Source organism: Lutjanus erythropterus, chromosome 19 (assembly GCF_056507025.1).
Source record: "Lutjanus erythropterus isolate fLutEry1 chromosome 19, fLutEry1.hap2, whole genome shotgun sequence".
Lineage (NCBI taxonomy): Eukaryota > Metazoa > Chordata > Actinopteri > Lutjaniformes > Lutjanidae > Lutjanus > Lutjanus erythropterus.
The window spans coordinates 32,536,026-32,549,683 of NC_139335.1; the positions used below are offsets into that span (position 1 = coordinate 32,536,026).

The 13,658-nt window shown below is 45.3% G+C and overlaps 8 non-coding genes across 8 annotated transcripts; all 8 read right to left on the reverse strand.

Annotated features, from left to right (window-relative positions):
• Positions 1–52: 52 nt before the first annotated feature.
• LOC146310227 (5S ribosomal RNA) lies at positions 53–171 on the reverse strand. The gene has a single exon (XR_014772511.1). It is a non-coding gene; the product is annotated as a 5S ribosomal RNA (ribosomal RNA).
• Positions 172–1,919: 1,748 nt separating this feature from the next.
• LOC146310228 (5S ribosomal RNA) lies at positions 1,920–2,038 on the reverse strand. The gene has a single exon (XR_014772512.1). It is a non-coding gene; the product is annotated as a 5S ribosomal RNA (ribosomal RNA).
• Positions 2,039–3,788: 1,750 nt separating this feature from the next.
• Positions 3,789–3,907, reverse strand: LOC146310229 (5S ribosomal RNA). The gene has a single exon (XR_014772514.1). It is a non-coding gene; the product is annotated as a 5S ribosomal RNA (ribosomal RNA).
• A 1,753-nt stretch (positions 3,908–5,660) lies between these two features.
• Positions 5,661–5,779, reverse strand: LOC146310230 (5S ribosomal RNA). The gene has a single exon (XR_014772515.1). It is a non-coding gene; the product is annotated as a 5S ribosomal RNA (ribosomal RNA).
• Positions 5,780–7,531: 1,752 nt separating this feature from the next.
• On the reverse strand, positions 7,532–7,650 carry LOC146310231 (5S ribosomal RNA). Its single transcript, XR_014772516.1, has one exon. It is a non-coding gene; the product is annotated as a 5S ribosomal RNA (ribosomal RNA).
• Positions 7,651–9,396: 1,746 nt separating this feature from the next.
• Positions 9,397–9,515, reverse strand: LOC146310232 (5S ribosomal RNA). Its single transcript, XR_014772517.1, has one exon. It is a non-coding gene; the product is annotated as a 5S ribosomal RNA (ribosomal RNA).
• A 1,761-nt stretch (positions 9,516–11,276) lies between these two features.
• Positions 11,277–11,395, reverse strand: LOC146310233 (5S ribosomal RNA). Its single transcript, XR_014772518.1, has one exon. It is a non-coding gene; the product is annotated as a 5S ribosomal RNA (ribosomal RNA).
• Positions 11,396–13,145: 1,750 nt separating this feature from the next.
• Positions 13,146–13,264, reverse strand: LOC146310234 (5S ribosomal RNA). The gene has a single exon (XR_014772519.1). It is a non-coding gene; the product is annotated as a 5S ribosomal RNA (ribosomal RNA).
• Between the last annotated feature and the right edge of the window lie 394 nt (positions 13,265–13,658).

The window sequence follows — 13,658 nt, forward strand, 5'->3', positions numbered from 1 at the left end:
ACAAAAATCTGCATCCACTGAGGAGGCAGCAGCGCCCTCTGCTGTTTGAAAAAGCTTACAGCACCTGGTATTCCCAGGCGGTCTCCCATCCAAGTACTAACCAGGCCCGACCCTGCTTAGCTTCCGAGATCGGACGAGATCGGGCGTGTTCAGGGTGGTATGGCCGTAAGCGAAGGAAGCAGGGACAAAGACACATTTTAAAGGTGCTGAGAAATCACACTGTGCAGACTTTGTGTATGAAAATGTAGAAATAGATTTAAAACATTTATTAATTCATATGTTTCTCAATTACCTTTTTAAAAAAAAACAAAACAAAAAAACCATTACGCGTATTTGTTGTTTTAGTCTTTTTTTTTAACCATATTTAGCTCACTAGCCAATCAGGTTTTCGGGGGATAACTTTTCAAGGGATGGTGATAGAGACTTGAAACCAAGCTCTGCACCCCCATTTGTGGACATTCCGGTTCCAATGGTACCACCATCGAGTCTCTACGAGGTCGGGAAGTGGGTCAACCAGAACCTCGAGGACTCTGGTGCATACCTCGACGGGTTTTCGGGGGATAACTTTTGAAGGGATGGCGGTAGAGACTTGAAATCAAGCTCTGCATCCCCATTTGCGGACATTCCGGATGCGACGGTACCACCATCGAGTCTCTACGAGGTCGGGAAGTGGGTCAACCAGAACTCTGGTGCATACCTCCATGGGTTTTTGTGGATTAACTTTTGAAGGGAAAGTGATACAGACTTGAAACCAGGCTCTGGCCCCCCATTTTCGGACATTCCGGATCGAAAGGTACCACCATCGAGTCTCTACAGGCTCTGCACCCCCATAACTTGTCTGTACACACACACACACACACACACACACACACCACACACACACACACACACACACACACACACAAGTGAACACATCAGAATGTTAGGTGGCTGTGATGTCATCAAAGGGAATGTGATGACGTCACAGACCCTGTGCTTTGATCTAGCATGGGCTCTGTGATGCCATCAGTGTTTAGGTCATAACCCTACCACCATGTCATTATCATACCTCGACATGTTTTCGGGGGATAACTTTTGAAGGGAAGGTGGTAGAGACTTGAAACCAAGCTCTGCACCCCCATTTGCGGACATTCCGGTTCCGATGGTACCACCATCGAGTCTCTACGACGTCAGGAAGTGGGTCAACCAGAACCTCGAGGACTCTGGTGCATACCTCGACACGTTTTCGGGGGATAACTTTTGAAGGGAAGGTGGTAGAGACTTGAAACCAAGCTCTGTCCCCCCCCCCCCACCCCATTTGCAGACATTCCGGATCCAACGGTACCACCATCGAGTCTCTACGAGGTCGGGAAGTGGGTCAACCAGAACCTCACCACATCTACGGTAAGTGAGCTGCTGCACCCTTAAACCTGCTGTCCAACATGTCATAGACATTATTCTAAAAGCTGCAATTTAAAAATAAATCTGCAGATCATAGGCCATGTCTTTGACTATGTTTAAAGTTTCTGTGAGTTGAAGACAGCAGTTACACCTCCAAATGATACACATAACATTCATGTTGCAGAGAAAAATCTAATCAATGATGGGTATTTGGAAAATTTTATTAAATGATCTACAACTGTAGTTAATTTTGGAATAGTTTCTGTTGATGGACTGTATCGTATATACTTCTCAAGCTACATGCTATATGTATTTACATGAGCGCACACAGTCTTTGGGGAGTGAGAGACTATTGTTTTTGGAGCTAATCATCCAGAGTTAATGAGAGCAGAATTATTCTGAACAGTCAACTTATTCTCTTCTCTCCTTGAAATAAGGAATAGTTTTGTGAGGCTGATAACTGATGTACTTGAGAGTCCAGAGACATACAAAAATCTGCATCCACTGAGGAGGCAGCAGCGCCCTCTGCTGTTTGAAAAAGCTTACAGCACCTGGTATTCCCAGGCGGTCTCCCATCCAAGTACTAACCAGGCCCGACCCTGCTTAGCTTCCGAGATCGGACGAGATCGGGCGTGTTCAGGGTGGTATGGCCGTAAGCGAAGGAAGCAGGGACAAAGACACATTTTAAAGGTGCTGAGAAATCACACTGTGCAGACTTTGTGTATGAAAATGTAGAAATAGATTTAAAACATTTATTAATTCATATGTTTCTCAATTACCTTTTTAAAAAAAACAAAACAAAAAAACTATTACGCGTATTTGTTGTTTTAGTCTTTTTTTTTAACCATATTTAGCTCACTACCCAATCAGGTTTTCGGGGGATAACTTTTCAAGGGATGGTGATAGAGACTTGAAACCAAGCTCTGCACCCCCATTTGCGGACATTCCGGTTCCAATGGTACCACCATCGAGTCTCTACGAGGTCGGGAAGTGGGTCAACCAGAACCTCGAGGACTCTGGTGCATACCTCGACGGGTTTTCGGGGGATAACTTTTGAAGGGATGGCGGTAGAGACTTGAAATCAAGCTCTGCATCCCCATTTGCGGACATTCCGGATGCGACGGTACCACCATCGAGTCTCTACGAGGTCGGGAAGTGGGTCAACCAGAACTCTGGTGCATACCTCCATGGGTTTTTGTGGATTAACTTTTGAAGGGAAAGTGATACAGACTTGAAACCAGGCTCTGGCCCCCCATTTTCGGACATTCCGGATCGAAAGGTACCACCATCGAGTCTCTACAGGCTCTGCACCCCCATAACTTGTCTGTACACACACACACACACACACACACACACACACCACACACACACACACACACACACAAGTGAACACATCAGAATGTTAGGTGGCTGTGATGTCATCAAAGGGAATGTGATGACGTCACAGACCCTGTGCTTTGATCTAGCATGGGCTCTGTGATGCCATCAGTGTTTAGGTCATAACCCTACCACCATGTCATTATCATACCTCGACATGTTTTCGGGGGATAACTTTTGAAGGGAAGGTGGTAGAGACTTGAAACCAAGCTCTGCACCCCCATTTGCGGACATTCCGGTTCCGATGGTACCACCATCGAGTCTCTACGACGTCAGGAAGTGGGTCAACCAGAACCTCGAGGACTCTGGTGCATACCTCGACACGTTTTCGGGGGATAACTTTTGAAGGGAAGGTGGTAGAGACTTGAAACCAAGCTCTGTCCCCCCCCCCCCCCCCCCCCCACCCCATTTGCAGACATTCCGGATCCAACGGTACCACCATCGAGTCTCTACGAGGTCGGGAAGTGGGTCAACCAGAACCTCACCACATCTACGGTAAGTGAGCTGCTGCACCCTTAAACCTGCTGTCCAACATGTCATAGACATTATTCTAAAAGCTGCAATTTAAAAATAAATCTGCAGATCATAGGCCATGTCTTTGACTATGTTTAAAGTTTCTGTGAGTTGAAGACAGCAGTTACACCTCCAAATGATACACATAACATTCATGTTGCAGAGAAAAATCTAATCAATGATGGGTATTTGGAAAATTTTATTAAATGATCTACAACTGTAGTTAATTTTGGAATAGTTTCTGTTGATGGACTGTATCGTATATACTTCTCAAGCTACATGCTATATGTATTTACATGAGCGCACACAGTCTTTGGGGAGTGAGAGACTATTGTTTTTGGAGCTAATCATCCAGAGTTAATGAGAGCAGAATTATTCTGAACAGTCAACTTATTCTCTTCTCTCCTTGAAATAAGGAATAGTTTTGTGAGGCTGATAACTGATGTACTTGAGAGTCCAGAGACATACAAAAATCTGCATCCACTGAGGAGGCAGCAGCGCCCTCTGCTGTTTGAAAAAGCTTACAGCACCTGGTATTCCCAGGCGGTCTCCCATCCAAGTACTAACCAGGCCCGACCCTGCTTAGCTTCCGAGATCGGACGAGATCGGGCGTGTTCAGGGTGGTATGGCCGTAAGCGAAGGAAGCAGGGACAAAGACACATTTTAAAGGTGCTGAGAAATCACACTGTGCAGACTTTGTGTATGAAAATGTAGAAATAGATTTAAAACATTTATTAATTCATATGTTTCTCAATTACCTTTTTAAAAAAAAACAAAACAAAAAAACCATTACGCGTATTTGTTGTTTTAGTCTTTTTTTTTAACCATATTTAGCTCACTAGCCAATCAGGTTTTCGGGGGATAACTTTTCAAGGGATGGTGATAGAGACTTGAAACCAAGCTCTGCACCCCCATTTGCGGACATTCCGGTTCCAATGGTACCACCATCGAGTCTCTACGAGGTCGGGAAGTGGGTCAACCAGAACCTCGAGGACTCTGGTGCATACCTCGACAGGTTTTCGGGGGATAACTTTTGAAGGGATGGCGGTAGAGACTTGAAATCAAGCTCTGCATCCCCATTTGCGGACATTCCGGATGCGACGGTACCACCATCGAGTCTCTACGAGGTCGGGAAGTGGGTCAACCAGAACTCTGGTGCATACCTCCATGGGTTTTTGTGGATTAACTTTTGAAGGGAAAGTGATACAGACTTGAAACCAGGCTCTGGCCCCCCATTTTCGGACATTCCGGATCGAAAGGTACCACCATCGAGTCTCTACAGGCTCTGCACCCCCATAACTTGTCTGTACACACACACACACACACACACCACACACACACACACACACACACACACACACACACAAGTGAACACATCAGAATGTTAGGTGGCTGTGATGTCATCAAAGGGAATGTGATGACGTCACAGACCCTGTGCTTTGATCTAGCATGGGCTCTGTGATGCCATCAGTGTTTAGGTCATAACCCTACCACCATGTCATTATCATACCTCGACATGTTTTCGGGGGATAACTTTTGAAGGGAAGGTGGTAGAGACTTGAAACCAAGCTCTGCACCCCCATTTGCGGACATTCCGGTTCCGATGGTACCACCATCGAGTCTCTACGACGTCAGGAAGTGGGTCAACCAGAACCTCGAGGACTCTGGTGCATACCTCGACACGTTTTCGGGGGATAACTTTTGAAGGGAAGGTGGTAGAGACTTGAAACCAAGCTCTGTCCCCCCCCCCCCCCCCTCCCCCCACCCCATTTGCAGACATTCCGGATCCAACGGTACCACCATCGAGTCTCTACGAGGTCGGGAAGTGGGTCAACCAGAACCTCACCACATCTACGGTAAGTGAGCTGCTGCACCCTTAAACCTGCTGTCCAACATGTCATAGACATTATTCTAAAAGCTGCAATTTAAAAATAAATCTGCAGATCATAGGCCATGTCTTTGACTATGTTTAAAGTTTCTGTGAGTTGAAGACAGCAGTTACACCTCCAAATGATACACATAACATTCATGTTGCAGAGAAAAATCTAATCAATGATGGGTATTTGGAAAATTTTATTAAATGATCTACAACTGTAGTTAATTTTGGAATAGTTTCTGTTGATGGACTGTATCGTATATACTTCTCAAGCTACATGCTATATGTATTTACATGAGCGCACACAGTCTTTGGGGAGTGAGATTATTGTTTTTGGAGCTAATCATCCAGAGTTAATGAGAGCAGAATTATTCTGAACAGTCAACTTATTCTCTTCTCTCCTTGAAATAAGGAATAGTTTTGTGAGGCTGATAACTGATGTACTTGAGAGTCCAGAGACATACAAAAATCTGCATCCACTGAGGAGGCAGCAGCGCCCTCTGCTGTTTGAAAAAGCTTACAGCACCTGGTATTCCCAGGCGGTCTCCCATCCAAGTACTAACCAGGCCCGACCCTGCTTAGCTTCCGAGATCGGACGAGATCGGGCGTGTTCAGGGTGGTATGGCCGTAAGCGAAGGAAGCAGGGACAAAGACACATTTTAAAGGTGCTGAGAAATCACACTGTGCAGACTTTGTGTATGAAAATGTAGAAATAGATTTAAAACATTTATTAATTCATATGTTTCTCAATTACCTTTTTAAAAAAAAACAAAACAAAAAAACCATTACGCGTATTTGTTGTTTTAGTCTTTTTTTTTAACCATATTTAGCTCACTAGCCAATCAGGTTTTCGGGGGATAACTTTTCAAGGGATGGTGATAGAGACTTGAAACCAAGCTCTGCACCCCCATTTGCGGACATTCCGGTTCCAATGGTACCACCATCGAGTCTCTACGAGGTCGGGAAGTGGGTCAACCAGAACCTCGAGGACTCTGGTGCATACCTCGACAGGTTTTCGGGGGATAACTTTTGAAGGGATGGCGGTAGAGACTTGAAATCAAGCTCTGCATCCCCATTTGCGGACATTCCGGATGCGACGGTACCACCATCGAGTCTCTACGAGGTCGGGAAGTGGGTCAACCAGAACTCTGGTGCATACCTCCATGGGTTTTTGTGGATTAACTTTTGAAGGGAAAGTGATACAGACTTGAAACCAGGCTCTGGCCCCCCATTTTCGGACATTCCGGATCGAAAGGTACCACCATCGAGTCTCTACAGGCTCTGCACCCCCATAACTTGTCTGTACACACACACACACACACACACCACACACACACACACACACACACACACACACACACAAGTGAACACATCAGAATGTTAGGTGGCTGTGATGTCATCAAAGGGAATGTGATGACGTCACAGACCCTGTGCTTTGATCTAGCATGGGCTCTGTGATGCCATCAGTGTTTAGGTCATAACCCTACCACCATGTCATTATCATACCTCGACATGTTTTCGGGGGATAACTTTTGAAGGGAAGGTGGTAGAGACTTGAAACCAAGCTCTGCACCCCCATTTGCGGACATTCCGGTTCCGATGGTACCACCATCGAGTCTCTACGACGTCAGGAAGTGGGTCAACCAGAACCTCGAGGACTCTGGTGCATACCTCGACACGTTTTCGGGGGATAACTTTTGAAGGGAAGGTGGTAGAGACTTGAAACCAAGCTCTGTCCCCCCCCCCCCCCCTCCCCCCACCCCATTTGCAGACATTCCGGATCCAACGGTACCACCATCGAGTCTCTACGAGGTCGGGAAGTGGGTCAACCAGAACCTCACCACATCTACGGTAAGTGAGCTGCTGCACCCTTAAACCTGCTGTCCAACATGTCATAGACATTATTCTAAAAGCTGCAATTTAAAAATAAATCTGCAGATCATAGGCCATGTCTTTGACTATGTTTAAAGTTTCTGTGAGTTGAAGACAGCAGTTACACCTCCAAATGATACACATAACATTCATGTTGCAGAGAAAAATCTAATCAATGATGGGTATTTGGAAAATTTTATTAAATGATCTACAACTGTAGTTAATTTTGGAATAGTTTCTGTTGATGGACTGTATCGTATATACTTCTCAAGCTACATGCTATATGTATTTACATGAGCGCACACAGTCTTTGGGGAGTGAGACTATTGTTTTTGGAGCTAATCATCCAGAGTTAATGAGAGCAGAATTATTCTGAACAGTCAACTTATTCTCTTCTCTCCTTGAAATAAGGAATAGTTTTGTGAGGCTGATAACTGATGTACTTGAGAGTCCAGAGACATACAAAAATCTGCATCCACTGAGGAGGCAGCAGCGCCCTCTGCTGTTTGAAAAAGCTTACAGCACCTGGTATTCCCAGGCGGTCTCCCATCCAAGTACTAACCAGGCCCGACCCTGCTTAGCTTCCGAGATCGGACGAGATCGGGCGTGTTCAGGGTGGTATGGCCGTAAGCGAAGGAAGCAGGGACAAAGACACATTTTAAAGGTGCTGAGAAATCACACTGTGCAGACTTTGTGTATGAAAATGTAGAAATAGATTTAAAACATTTATTAATTCATATGTTTCTCAATTACCTTTTTAAAAAAAACAAAACAAAAAAACTATTACGCGTATTTGTTGTTTTAGTCTTTTTTTTTAACCATATTTAGCTCACTAGCCAATCAGGTTTTCGGGGGATAACTTTTCAAGGGATGGTGATAGAGACTTGAAACCAAGCTCTGCACCCCCATTTGCGGACATTCCGGTTCCAATGGTACCACCATCGAGTCTCTACGAGGTCGGGAAGTGGGTCAACCAGAACCTCGAGGACTCTGGTGCATACCTCGACGGGTTTTCGGGGGATAACTTTTGAAGGGATGGCGGTAGAGACTTGAAATCAAGCTCTGCATCCCCATTTGCGGACATTCCGGATGCGACGGTACCACCATCGAGTCTCTACGAGGTCGGGAAGTGGGTCAACCAGAACTCTGGTGCATACCTCCATGGGTTTTTGTGGATTAACTTTTGAAGGGAAAGTGATACAGACTTGAAACCAGGCTCTGGCCCCCCATTTTCGGACATTCCGGATCGAAAGGTACCACCATCGAGTCTCTACAGGCTCTGCACCCCCATAACTTGTCTGTACACACACACACACACACACACACACACACCACACACACACACACACACACACACACACACAAGTGAACACATCAGAATGTTAGGTGGCTGTGATGTCATCAAAGGGAATGTGATGACGTCACAGACCCTGTGCTTTGATCTAGCATGGGCTCTGTGATGCCATCAGTGTTTAGGTCATAACCCTACCACCATGTCATTATCATACCTCGACATGTTTTCGGGGGATAACTTTTGAAGGGAAGGTGGTAGAGACTTGAAACCAAGCTCTGCACCCCCATTTGCGGACATTCCGGTTCCGATGGTACCACCATCGAGTCTCTACGACGTCAGGAAGTGGGTCAACCAGAACCTCGAGGACTCTGGTGCATACCTCGACACGTTTTCGGGGGATAACTTTTGAAGGGAAGGTGGTAGAGACTTGAAACCAAGCTCTGTCCCCCCCCCCCACCCCATTTGCAGACATTCCGGATCCAACGGTACCACCATCGAGTCTCTACGAGGTCGGGAAGTGGGTCAACCAGAACCTCACCACATCTACGGTAAGTGAGCTGCTGCACCCTTAAACCTGCTGTCCAACATGTCATAGACATTATTCTAAAAGCTGCAATTTAAAAATAAATCTGCAGATCATAGGCCATGTCTTTGACTATGTTTAAAGTTTCTGTGAGTTGAAGACAGCAGTTACACCTCCAAATGATACACATAACATTCATGTTGCAGAGAAAAATCTAATCAATGATGGGTATTTGGAAAATTTTATTAAATGATCTACAACTGTAGTTAATTTTGGAATAGTTTCTGTTGATGGACTGTATCGTATATACTTCTCAAGCTACATGCTATATGTATTTACATGAGCGCACACAGTCTTTGGGGAGTGAGAGACTATTGTTTTTGGAGCTAATCATCCAGAGTTAATGAGAGCAGAATTATTCTGAACAGTCAACTTATTCTCTTCTCTCCTTGAAATAAGGAATAGTTTTGTGAGGCTGATAACTGATGTACTTGAGAGTCCAGAGACATACAAAAATCTGCATCCACTGAGGAGGCAGCAGCGCCCTCTGCTGTTTGAAAAAGCTTACAGCACCTGGTATTCCCAGGCGGTCTCCCATCCAAGTACTAACCAGGCCCGACCCTGCTTAGCTTCCGAGATCGGACGAGATCGGGCGTGTTCAGGGTGGTATGGCCGTAAGCGAAGGAAGCAGGGACAAAGACACATTTTAAAGGTGCTGAGAAATCACACTGTGCAGACTTTGTGTATGAAAATGTAGAAATAGATTTAAAACATTTATTAATTCATATGTTTCTCAATTACCTTTTTAAAAAAAACAAAACAAAAAAACTATTACGCGTATTTGTTGTTTTAGTCTTTTTTTTTAACCATATTTAGCTCACTAGCCAATCAGGTTTTCGGGGGATAACTTTTCAAGGGATGGTGATAGAGACTTGAAACCAAGCTCTGCACCCCCATTTGCGGACATTCCGGTTCCAATGGTACCACCATCGAGTCTCTACGAGGTCGGGAAGTGGGTCAACCAGAACCTCGAGGACTCTGGTGCATACCTCGACGGGTTTTCGGGGGATAACTTTTGAAGGGATGGCGGTAGAGACTTGAAATCAAGCTCTGCATCCCCATTTGCGGACATTCCGGATGCGACGGTACCACCATCGAGTCTCTACGAGGTCGGGAAGTGGGTCAACCAGAACTCTGGTGCATACCTCCATGGGTTTTTGTGGATTAACTTTTGAAGGGAAAGTGATACAGACTTGAAACCAGGCTCTGGCCCCCCATTTTCGGACATTCCGGATCGAAAGGTACCACCATCGAGTCTCTACAGGCTCTGCACCCCCATAACTTGTCTGTACACACACACACACACACACACACACACACACCACACACACACACACACACACACAAGTGAACACATCAGAATGTTAGGTGGCTGTGATGTCATCAAAGGGAATGTGATGACGTCACAGACCCTGTGCTTTGATCTAGCATGGGCTCTGTGATGCCATCAGTGTTTAGGTCATAACCCTACCACCATGTCATTATCATACCTCGACATGTTTTCGGGGGATAACTTTTGAAGGGAAGGTGGTAGAGACTTGAAACCAAGCTCTGCACCCCCATTTGCGGACATTCCGGTTCCGATGGTACCACCATCGAGTCTCTACGACGTCAGGAAGTGGGTCAACCAGAACCTCGAGGACTCTGGTGCATACCTCGACACGTTTTCGGGGGATAACTTTTGAAGGGAAGGTGGTAGAGACTTGAAACCAAGCTCTGTCCCCCCCCCCCCCCCCCCCCCCCCCCCTCCCCCCACCCCATTTGCAGACATTCCGGATCCAACGGTACCACCATCGAGTCTCTACGAGGTCGGGAAGTGGGTCAACCAGAACCTCACCACATCTACGGTAAGTGAGCTGCTGCACCCTTAAACCTGCTGTCCAACATGTCATAGACATTATTCTAAAAGCTGCAATTTAAAAATAAATCTGCAGATCATAGGCCATGTCTTTGACTATGTTTAAAGTTTCTGTGAGTTGAAGACAGCAGTTACACCTCCAAATGATACACATAACATTCATGTTGCAGAGAAAAATCTAATCAATGATGGGTATTTGGAAAATTTTATTAAATGATCTACAACTGTAGTTAATTTTGGAATAGTTTCTGTTGATGGACTGTATCGTATATACTTCTCAAGCTACATGCTATATGTATTTACATGAGCGCACACAGTCTTTGGGGAGTGAGACTATTGTTTTTGGAGCTAATCATCCAGAGTTAATGAGAGCAGAATTATTCTGAACAGTCAACTTATTCTCTTCTCTCCTTGAAATAAGGAATAGTTTTGTGAGGCTGATAACTGATGTACTTGAGAGTCCAGAGACATACAAAAATCTGCATCCACTGAGGAGGCAGCAGCGCCCTCTGCTGTTTGAAAAAGCTTACAGCACCTGGTATTCCCAGGCGGTCTCCCATCCAAGTACTAACCAGGCCCGACCCTGCTTAGCTTCCGAGATCGGACGAGATCGGGCGTGTTCAGGGTGGTATGGCCGTAAGCGAAGGAAGCAGGGACAAAGACATATTTTAAAGGTGCTGAGATATCACACTGTGCAGACTTTGTGTATGAAAATGTAGAAATAGATTTAAAACATTTATTAATTCATATGTTTCTCAATTACCTTTTTAAAAAAAAACAAAACAAAAAAACCATTACGCGTATTTGTTGTTTTAGTCTTTTTTTTTTAACCATATTTAGCTCACTAGCCAATCAGGTTTTCGGGGGATAACTTTTCAAGGGATGGTGATAGAGACTTGAAACCAAGCTCTGCACCCCCATTTGCGGACATTCCGGTTCCAATGGTACCACCATCGAGTCTCTACGAGGTCGGGAAGTGGGTCAACCAGAACCTCGAGGACTCTGGTGCATACCTCGACGGGTTTTCGGGGGATAACTTTTGAAGGGATGGCGGTAGAGACTTGAAATCAAGCTCTGCATCCCCATTTGCGGACATTCCGGATGCGACGGTACCACCATCGAGTCTCTACGAGGTCGGGAAGTGGGTCAACCAGAACTCTGGTGCATACCTCCATGGGTTTTTGTGGATTAACTTTTGAAGGGAAAGTGATACAGACTTGAAACCAGGCTCTGGCCCCCCATTTTCGGACATTCCGGATCGAAAGGTACCACCATCGAGTCTCTACAGGCTCTGCACCCCCATAACTTGTCTGTACACACACACACACACACACACACACACACCACACACACACACACACACACACACACACACACAAGTGAACACATCAGAATGTTAGGTGGCTGTGATGTCATCAAAGGGAATGTGATGACGTCACAGACCCTGTGCTTTGATCTAGCATGGGCTCTGTGATGCCATCAGTGTTTAGGTCATAACCCTACCACCATGTCATTATCATACCTCGACATGTTTTCGGGGGATAACTTTTGAAGGGAAGGTGGTAGAGACTTGAAACCAAGCTCTGCACCCCCATTTGCGGACATTCCGGTTCCGATGGTACCACCATCGAGTCTCTACGACGTCAGGAAGTGGGTCAACCAGAACCTCGAGGACTCTGGTGCATACCTCGACACGTTTTCGGGGGATAACTTTTGAAGGGAAGGTGGTAGAGACTTGAAACCAAGCTCTGTCCCCCCCCCCCACCCCATTTGCAGACATTCCGGATCCAACGGTACCACCATCGAGTCTCTACGAGGTCGGGAAGTGGGTCAACCAGAACCTCACCACATCTACGGTAAGTGAGCTGCTGCACCCTTAAACCTGCTGTCCAACATGTCATAGACATTATTCTAAAAGCTGCAATTTAAAAATAAATCTGCAGATCATAGGCCATGTCTTTGACTATGTTTAAAGTTTCTGTGAGTTGAAGACAGCAGTTACACCTCCAAATGATACACATAACATTCATGTTGCAGAGAAAAATCTAATCAATGATGGGTATTTGGAAAATTTTATTAAATGATCTACAACTGTAGTTAATTTTGGAATAGTTTCTGTTGATGGACTGTATCGTATATACTTCTCAAGCTACATGCTATATGTATTTACATGAGCGCACACAGTCTTTGGGGAGTGAGAGACTATTGTTTTTGGAGCTAATCATCCAGAGTTAATGAGAGCAGAATTATTCTGAACAGTCAACTTATTCTCTTCTCTCCTTGAAATAAGGAATAGTTTTGTGAGGCTGATAACTGATGTACTTGAGAGTCCAGAGACATACAAAAATCTGCATCCACTGAGGAGGCAGCAGCGCCCTCTGCTGTTTGAAAAAGCTTACAGCACCTGGTATTCCCAGGCGGTCTCCCATCCAAGTACTAACCAGGCCCGACCCTGCTTAGCTTCCGAGATCGGACGAGATCGGGCGTGTTCAGGGTGGTATGGCCGTAAGCGAAGGAAGCAGGGACAAAGACACATTTTAAAGGTGCTGAGAAATCACACTGTGCAGACTTTGTGTATGAAAATGTAGAAATAGATTTAAAACATTTATTAATTCATATGTTTCTCAATTACCTTTTTAAAAAAAACAAAACAAAAAAACTATTACGCGTATTTGTTGTTTTAGTCTTTTTTTTTAACCATATTTAGCTCACTATCCAATCAGGTTTTCGGGGGATAACTTTTCAAGGGATGGTGATAGAGACTTGAAACCAAGCTCTGCACCCCCATTTGCGGACATTCCGGTTCCAATGGTACCACCATCGAGTCTCTACGAGGTCGGGAAGTGGGTCAACCAGAACCTCGAGGACTCTGGTGCATACCTCGACGGGTTTTCGGGGGATAACT